At 36.1% G+C, this 10,051-nt stretch overlaps 1 long non-coding RNA gene across 1 annotated transcript; it reads left to right on the top strand.

Annotated features, from left to right (window-relative positions):
- Window positions 1–1,724: 1,724 nt before the first annotated feature.
- LOC103890095 (uncharacterized) lies at window positions 1,725–9,234 on the top strand. The gene is made up of 4 exons (XR_008523593.2): window positions 1,725–1,822; window positions 4,297–4,799; window positions 5,437–6,110; window positions 8,155–9,234. It is a non-coding gene; the product is annotated as an uncharacterized LOC103890095 (long non-coding RNA).
- The last annotated feature ends 817 nt before the right edge of the window (window positions 9,235–10,051 follow it).

The following is a 10,051-nucleotide window of genomic DNA, read 5'->3' as shown; positions in this document are numbered from 1 at the left end:
GGTAGAGCATTTGTTTTCTGGCTCTCCACCAGCACCAAGAACAACGTCTGGCACATAGTAGGGGTTTAATATGCACTTCTTCGATGAAGAAGTGAACAGTCCGCAAGCTGAGTAGCATTATCTTCACTACACTGATAAGGAAGCCGAGGCTCAGAAAGATTAAATTTCCTAGTCATAGTCTTAAAATTAAATACCAGGTAGAGCCAGGTCATAAATCAGAGTGATTGACCTTCACTACCAGGCCTCTGTTCTCTCTACTAAGTTGGTAGAAAGAGCAGTGGCTAAACTTAGTTCATAAAGTCTCATGGTCTAATAGCTATAGAGGTGAAGCATTCTATAGAAATGAAAACTATGTTGATTTGTTTCTCCCTACTCCATAGCAGGACCATCCTCCCTGCCCAATGACCGCCTTAAGACTTATTGAAAAATAATAAAGGCACATCTTGCAGACTGCAAACATAAAAGATCAATGCCAATTCCATGTGCTGAGTTATAATAATTTCTAATGATCAAAGGCAGCACTATCTCTAAACCAAAAATCCTGTTTTCTAGCCTTTGCAATAGATGAATTGTGTTACTATGGACAGTTTCAGTTGCTTCATCAGTAAATGTTGGGATGTGGGAGAAGTTAAATGCTAGCAAGAGTCATTCAATCTCTAATATTTTCTGATTCCATCTCCCCCAGCCACAATTAGGCAACTTACATCTTAAGAATTGAGAAAACATAAAGTCTATTTTGTTTTCTCTTTATTCAAGGAAGCCTATATCACTTTTATAATTTATAATTTGCCCATGATTACTTATATGTAGAATCTACTTCAATGGCATTCTGAATTGGAAAAAATGGAATATGCTTTGTTCTTGCTTTAGTACATGGAGAGTTAATTTTTTTTTTTTTTAGTGATGGTCATCTATCCAATAAATATGTCTTTCTACATTTGTACCCCTTGTTAATAATAATTATAATTATTTTGATCAGGTGGGTTTTTACAGTTTTATTCCTTCTTTATTATTTTCACTTTATGGTCCAAAAATACAAGTTTGTTATGGATGAAAATATACAAATTTGAACTCAGTTACTGCCACTAATCAGGCTTAGAAAAAAATTAGAACATTTAATTGATTTTCCACAGCTCAGAATTATGGATTTTGAAAACAGAAATGGATTTTTTTTTTCTTATGGATAAGAGAAACAATGTGGTGATGACTAATAATTAGCATGGCTTCCATGCTAGGACAGTAACGGGAACTGGTAGAGACCATGGCTGAATGAAGACCATACACATTGCGTATAGAAGGCAGCCCCTACTCAGCTTAGCCAAATTTTCTCATGTCGAATTATAGGTCTTAGTGGGTCTAGATCTTAATATATTTTTGAGAAAAGCTAGAAATGTGGATTTTTATATCAAATGTATCCATTTTTAATGTTGGTGCAATTTCTAAAAATAAACAAAAACTGTATGGGCCAAATAAAATATATATGCAAGCTGAATTAGGCTAGTGGATTACTAGTTTGAGAACTCTTATTTAGAAAGATCTGCCTCTGAGAATTCGTGTTTCCTTCTTGAGCAGGCAGAATATGGATCTGTGTGTATGTGCTTCTATGTATGGGATTTAGCAATTAACCAGTACCCCTGCCCCCTTCAAAAGGCGCATATTGATGAAATCATCTGTGACCTCACAGGAATCACAGATGATATTCCTATGACACCCTAGATTGTTCTGTTACACAAGGGGTACCAAAGTCCACCCTGAGCTTTTCCTCTGGGAACAGATTCCAGATTATTCCAGACTTAAGACATGGAGATATATCTTGCTAGAGGTAGGAAGATGATAAGATCAGTTTCTATAGGTAGAGGATAATGTGTCCTAAAACGTAGGTAGAGATAAGTCTGACAGTGGTTTAGTCAAGAAGGGCCTCTGCTAATGCTGGAGAGCTCAAGAAAGAAAAGAGCAATGTTAAGTGAGGCTGTACCCACAGATCATGCTCAAGCAAACTCGAACCGTGAGCACATTTCTCTTAAACAAAGAACGCTTAGAATAAAAATTAAAATTTCCCACAAATTTCTAACTTTAAAATAGTTTCCCAAGATTTCAGTGGTATCGTATATATGCCCATAAAATTTTTTGGATTACTATTCCCACAAGTGTAAGATGAAAGAGGACCTGCCCTCCATTCTATCTACTCCCTCTCTGCAAAGGCCATTTTGAAGATCTCAGTTTTACTGAAAGGGGTCTGCCACACATAACTTCCCTGGTGTACCAGCAACAAGTGTTCAGTGGACCATGGCAACACAGAGAATGACGGAGGAGAGAAAATGCCATGCAGAAGTGATAGTCAAGATGAAGATGTGGCAGAAGAGCAGGTATAAACCCTTTCTTATCCCAAATATATTAGGAGGAAGTGACCAGAAAAGTGATGCTAACCACGCCCTTAGGGTACAGCCATACAATGAGATAGAAGTCTCAGCTGGGACTAGAATAATTTCCTATCCCTTATTTCTCTACTAAAATTTTAAACTTCTAAATATAAAAAACTGATACGAAAGAAAATTCTAAATGTAAGTACTACTTTTCATGCAATGCAAATTATTTTCCCATTCACTACTCTGAATCTTATAAGCAAAACTAATATGTTTGCAGAGTTGAATCTTTTCTAAACTAATGTTCTTTTTAGGAGTAGACCTTAGAGTGAAGATGAAAGACATGTAAAGAGACATGATTACCTTTACCACAAAATGAAAAACAATGAGTTATTGTGCCTTTCAGTACAGCACTTCCCTTACTATTACCCCATGGCATTATCCCCTTAGACATTCCTGACTACCCTGGGAATTAGAAGTGTGTAGATAATTACTCCATTAACAAACTGCATTAACAAAGAGTGCTTCCCAAGGTCACATGGCTGGATAAGCTAAAACCCAAACTTTCATTCTTATGAATCCAATTACATAGCTTTGTTAATTGTGCCTATATTTCTGGATTTTACTTTCCCATCTTCAAAACCTGAATTTTAGGATAAAGGTATCAATGGGAAGATATGAATTTATAATTAAACTTTGTACTCTGACTAGGCCAATATCTAAGAATTACCGTCAGTGTAAGTATTGGTAGTATGTAGACCAACACAATCTCAGTAATGTTCTTGGAGTTCTAAGAAGTAAGGTCATGCATATTTATTTTCTCTGCAGCTATAATGCTAGAAAACATACATATATTGTAGTAACTATTTCTCTCTTCCTCCTCCTTACAGCACAAAGGAGAGTAACAGATGGGTTATCTTAACTAAAGATGTCAGCACTTTGTTGACCAAGCTTCTGCTAGATTCTATAATAGCAACATATGAATTGTGATTTCTCCTTTCAGGGACTAAGAGGGCATGATTATTATTCCGGAAACATGTTTTGTTTATTTTTTCATTCTCCAATTTCAAGTGTTATTCCATTTTTAAGATACTTGCAGCTTTCTCATTCTATGATGTAGTCCCATATAAGAAATATTTCCTTTCTGAATCATAATTCAATCCTCAGACTATTAGACCATACCACCTGCTAGAGGGTGACATGCATCTCATTAAAGATAGCTGCCATTATTAATGATCAAGCACAGTTCAATGAGTACAGTAAAACTTTAAACATAAGCATAAAGCAAAACACTAAAGATAAATTAGGGCTGTAATGAAACTCAGCTTCAATAAAGCATCTGGTGAAATGTCTATATTCAGCTTCAGTCTAATACACTAGAAAATACTTGCTTCTGAGTATTAACTGTGGAAAGCCTACATAACAAATATTCACACTTTAACCTGTCACTCATCCTGCAAGTAAACCTAAACCTAAATCTTGAAACATAACCTAAAAACCTTTGATGGAAACTCTACATAAATATGAATTTACAGAATTTATCCTTTTTTGTGAGGCACATTTTATGAATTGGTTATTATCTGCATTAGCATGGTACAAGAACTATGTTAAATGTTTTAAATTATTTGATCCAAATTTCCTGTCTGCTTTCATACTAAATAAAATAACTGAAAGCATTTTCAAGATAATATTGTTCATAGTTTACAATTGTTTCTCCAAATGTGAGAAACAGTCTGATTTACAGCGTTATGCTCCTGTGTTTTCTTATCTTATTAAATGATGCAATTTTCTGCCTTTGTCACCAAAATAGCATCTGCTAGTCACAAAACTAGAAACACATCTTTTAATTAAATGCTTATTTTATTTTCCCTAGGGACAATGAATTATAGAATCACTTTCTCAAGATTTACTGTTTCCTTTTCCTTTATCTCAGCCCCCAGTATATATTCAGTGTGTCCTCTGAAGTAACAACCATCCCATCTGGCTGAGAAGTGATGGACACGGCTCCTTAACCACACTGTACCCTCCGCTCTTGGCACCTCTCTACCAGAAAGATATCGACAAATTGGATGGAATTCAGAGAACAGCAAGAAAAATGATTAAAGAGATGGAGGCAGTGACTTACGAGGAAAGATGAAAAGGACTAAAACTGTATAGCTTGGCAAAGCAGCAACTGAGGTGGCATATGAAAACTGTCTACAAGCATTTGAAGAATATAAACACCAAAGAAAGAGAAGGAACTTTTTAGAATGGTCTGGGGAATAAGCAGAGCAAGAGGACAGAATTGAAGAAAGGAGAGAGATATGCTAAGTTGGGGGCAGGGGCGTTTTCTCATCAATTGTAAATTTTGATAAATAACCAAATTAAGTCTAGAGAGAAAGAGTTGCATCTCATGCTTTTAGGTTACAATCAGTGTTGACCTGCACTGAGAAAATGGTAAGTGAGAGAATAAATAGTATCTGTTTGTATGTAGACATATAATATTTGAGCTGTCTTTTTCAGCTTACCAAGTGCTTCCACATGCATTACACCATCAAATTTTCAAATTGACTGTATGTCATTATGAGTTCATTTTAAATAAGAAAAAGCTAAAGATTACTTCTAAAACACACACAAATATCTCTAACCCTGAGTTCATAATCACTTTCTTCTTATTCTAGATTTAAAAATTTTAATACAATGTAGACTATAATCACTCACAATATGGATAATGAATTTAAGGCTATGTTTTAATTAGCAGTCCACCTCATTGTACCTGTTATCTTGTTCTTTCCTGGAGCAGATTAGACACAAACTGTAATCAGGGCAAAATTCTATAGATGACCCAGTGACAAAAACAATTCCTTCTTAAATTCTCTGGTTAAGCACTTTTCTTGGGTGCTATATTAACATTATGCTGCCACTCCCTAACTGTTAACAGCAGCCCTAAGGTCATTCACTAATGCAAGATGTTGAGACCCACTTAATATAACATACCATCCCAAGCAAGGATATTTACCATATAACCTGAATCAAATTCTTAAGATATGGAGCTCAACTCTGCTAAGAGATGTCATTTGTGTTTTGTTGCCAGGCTTCAGGCTCCTGAATCCCTTCAACCACCTATCATTATGCTAAGTATTGAATAGAGATCTACGTGGATAATAAACAAGATATGAACACTGTTGTTTCTAACTAGAGTTTTAAGCCTAAATCTGTAGAAGGTTTCTAATCATGATGAACTGTCCTGGAACACTTACGAGCTGTAAAGACACCTTTCGCATACCTAAGAAGCTAGACTAGGCCAGACGTGGTGGCTCATGCCTGTAATCCCAGCACTTTGGGAGGCCGAGGTGGGCTCATCACCTGAGGTCAGGAGTTGGAGACCAGCCTGGCCAACATGGCAAAACTCCGTCTCTACCAAATACATAAAAATGAGCCATGGGTGGTGGTGCATACCCGTAATCTCAGCTACCTGGGAGGCTGAGCCAGGAGAATCACCTGAACCCAGGAGGCAGAGGTTGTAACGAGCCGAGATCGTGCCATTGCACTCCAGCCTGGGTGACAAGAGCGAAAATCCATCTTTAAAAAGAGAAAAGAAAAGAAAAAAGAAGCTAGACTATATTCTATGTTTCCTTTTTTTCTGGTTCATACAGTGACTTCCTATTATCCTTCTCAAAGTTATTGCTGCAGAGGAAAGAAGCATACATCTTTCACCCACCAGGAAACCCCCAAAGCACCTATTACTGTAATAGCCATGGGAAACAGGTAAAAAAAAAAAAAAATCAATTTAAAGCAAATAAGCCAATGAGAACAAAAGATCTCCCCCACATCAAAAGAGTTTTCTGTGTGGAATCAAGAGCTTTTAGAAATTTTACCTTTCACCGTGGAATTGTAGACCTTCGCACCAAATGTGTATTCTTAATCTAGAAAATACAGCAGGAGATGGTTTGGCATGATGATCTTTCTGAAATTTTATCATTAAAACAGTACCATCAACTTAGAGCTAGTCTGCATTTTAGATTTTAGGTATCTGCAAGTTTTTGAGCATATAAGTTCTAGAGCAGTACTTCTCAAACATTAATGTGTATATAAATCACTGGGAATCTTGTTAAAGTACAGTTTTATATACTAAACCTGGGGTAGAGCCTGAGAATCTGAACTTCTAAAACGTCTCCAGATGATGTCGATGAAGCTGATCCATGGACGACATTTCAAATAGCAAGACCTGTAGGGTATTTTTATTCCAACTGTCTGACATAGCAGTGAAAAATGGCTACACACTAGCCACATACCATTTTTTAAAAGATTTAATTTTTAGGTTCACAGCAAAATTAAGAGGAAGATACGCTGATTTCTCATATAGCCCCTCCCTCCACAGGGGCATAGTTTCCCCCCTTATCAATGGGCCCCACTGGAATGGTACATCTGTTACAATTGATGAACCTGCATTGACACATAATCACATGAAGTCCATAGTTGGCATTAGGGTTCACTCTTGGTTTTGTGCATTACATGGGTTTTGAAAAATGACATATATGACATGTCTATACCACTATAGTATCGTACAGAGGATTTTCACTGCCTTATAAATCCTCTGTGTTCTGCATATTCATGCTGCTTCCCAAACCCTTGACAACCACTCATCTTTTCACTGTTTCCATAGTTTTGCCTTTTCCAGAATGTCAATAGTCAGAATGATACAGCGTATAGCTTTTTTCGGATTGGCTTCTTTTACTTAGTAATATGCATTTAAGATTTCTCCATGCATTTTCATGGCTTGATAGCTCATTTCTTTTTCACATTGAATAATATTCCTTTGTATGTACCATGGTTGATTTCTCCATTCACCAACTGAACATTTTGGTTGCTTCTAAGTTTTGGCAATTATGAATGAAACTGCTATACACATCTGTAGGCTGGTTTTTGTGTGGATATGCTTATTACTCCTTTGGGTACATAGCAAGGAGCATAATTGATGGATAATATGTAAGACTACATTTAGTTTTGTAAGAAAATACCAAACTGTCTTCCAAAATGGCTATATCATTTGGCATTCCCACTAGCAGTAAATAAAAGTTCCTATTGCTTCACATCCTTGTCAATATTTGGTATTACCTGTGTTCAGGATTTTAGGAATTCTAGTATATGTGTAGTGGTATCTCATTGTTATTTTAATGTGTATTTCCCTGATGACATACTATGTGGAAATTTTCATATGCTTATTTGCCATATGTATATTTTCTTTGGTAAGGTGTCAGGTAAGTTATTTGGCCCATTTTTAAATCGGGTTTGTTTTCTTATTGTTGAATTTTAAGTGTTCTTTGCATAATTTTGATATAGTCCTTTATCAGATGTATCTTTTGCAAATATTTTTTCTCAGTCTGTGCCTTATGTTCTTATTCTCTTGATCCAGATACTTTCCAGGGAAAATTTACATTTGATTTAAATTATCCATTTCATATGGCATTAACAAAATGCATTTAGGTAATAAAGCTGACATATATGTATTTGTAGTTTTATTTACATTGAGATTTTATAATATTTTACTCCATTTAATTCAAGTTCAATTTTTATAAATGTGTTTCCAAGTTCATGCCCTTACAACAATCCTATTTTGAAAAAAGTGCCCTGTGGAAGAAACGCCAGAAGGGACAATTTGCCATGACTCAAAAATGGCAAAGGCCTTAAATGTAAACCATTAACGCTTTTACAAAGTGGGTTAATATAGAGTTTCTATATTTATTTCTGATGAAAGCATTTATTTCTAAAATATAAACTTATATTAACATTTGTTTATTTTCTCATACAGAAGGCACCTCAAATAAAGGTAGGGGGAAAAAATGAAAGAGATGACTTTGGCCTGTGCCTGTTTGACCTCTGAGAGATACTTTTTGCAAGAAATTGTTAAGTTTTGGCCCAAGAAGTGGTCGGTCTTTTATCCTTCTTTGTGGAGGCCAAAATGCAAACCAGGATGAAGAAACCATCAGTGGCAGTTTGAGGAGGCGGTGGAGGGACTATCTAGACTCAGTGTATCACCAACGAAACATGAGGCCTATTTCTCTGTGAAGCTAAACTTCAAAAAACAATCTAAGAGACACAAAGGGAAAAGTGTGACTGCTCTGACAGCAAAAACAAGCAAATATCTCCAGAGGGGATTAATCCTTCTGCTTCAAAGTGACTAAAACAAAGAAAGCTGAGCCAGCTTCACTGGAAACACCACCTGTCCATCAGACAAAGATGAGCTAATCAAAAGAAAACACTGCCTATGTGCACGACTCAGCAGCCTGGACAGCTAATACCAAGGAACACGTTTTCACTATAAAGATTCAGCTTTCAAAATCCAGTTCCTTCTTGTACAGCCACAGCGTTAAAAGGGACCTTAGAGATCATCTACATACAGGCCAAACCCTCAATGAATGCCAGTGTTCGCTTTAAGTCCTTCTTGCCCGACTCTTTTCTGGCCTCCGTTCTGTCAGGATGTTTCCTGTTTTGCAAAACAGCTTTAATCCTTGAGTATGTTTAATTGTTGGAAAACAGTTCCTCAAATTTGACCCCAAATTTAAGTCTAATTTATGAAGAAAGTTTTGCCTTTGGAGACAGGTTTAATTTTACTTCCATGTGGAAAACCTTCAAATAAAATGATGACTATTGTATACTCACGAACTATCTCTTCTTCTCCCAGCTTAATCAGGTCCTATGGTGGTGTACAAATGTTTCTACCACCCGATTACCATCTAGTTTTCAATGGCTGTTTGAAAATATATTGGCTAAATACAAGACTCCAGATGTAATCTAATCAGTACAGAGTACATTTGGATTTTTACCTCCGACCATCTGGAGGCTATATTTCTATTAACTCAAGTATAAGATCGCTTTGCTTTCTGTCATAAATTGTGCCAACGATCAATGCTTGTTTTTACATAAACTGCAATTAAGTTCCATTTCCCCCAACCTGTCTTGTGCAATGGATGTTTTAATCTAAGTGTGACTTCACATTTATTCCCATTGACTTTCAGCTTGTTACCTTTAGCTCACTTTTTAATCTGACAGTCTTGAATTTTTATTTTGTTATTCAGAGTATTCGATATCCGTCACAAATTAGACTTTTGAAAATTTGATAAGCAGGCCCTGTACTTTGTTATTCAAGTCACTGCTAAAAATATCAAATAGAACAGGGCCCAAAACAGAAATACATGGCTTGAAAGAGACTTTCAGTATATGCCATCAGCTCAATACAGATTTGTTTAAAGGATCCATCTTCTCTTTTTTCATTCTTCCATTTACAGACTTTATGCAAGGCTCTTATATTTGGGAGAACATACCAGACCTACAAAAACCCTTGCTTTGACTATTGGTTTCTTATCTCTCCTTCCAGCTTTCTCCTTCCTAGTGATAAGATAACCCTCAAAACTCAAGATAATACTCAAATAAGTTAAAACTCAAGACTAAGTGGGACTTGCTCTAAACCCCGAAGTCTTAAGGATGACACTGTACTGCTACTTAGCACATAGAAGATTCCACTGTACATGCAAGGCCAGATTAGAGTTAAGTGACTCACACTTTGAGAATTTAAACAATAAGTCGAGACTAGCTATTGCAGAGAGAAACACTCTGTATGGATAAATTTATAGCTAAGGTGTGTTCCTTAGCTAAAGTAAAAATAAAATAAAATTTAGAGAGTTGGTAACTTTACTTCAAGGGCCATT

The sequence above is a fragment of the Pongo abelii genome, chromosome 2 (genome assembly GCF_028885655.2).
Source record: "Pongo abelii isolate AG06213 chromosome 2, NHGRI_mPonAbe1-v2.0_pri, whole genome shotgun sequence".
Lineage (NCBI taxonomy): Eukaryota > Metazoa > Chordata > Mammalia > Primates > Hominidae > Pongo > Pongo abelii.
This window is presented reverse-complemented; position numbering and strand designations above follow the sequence as displayed.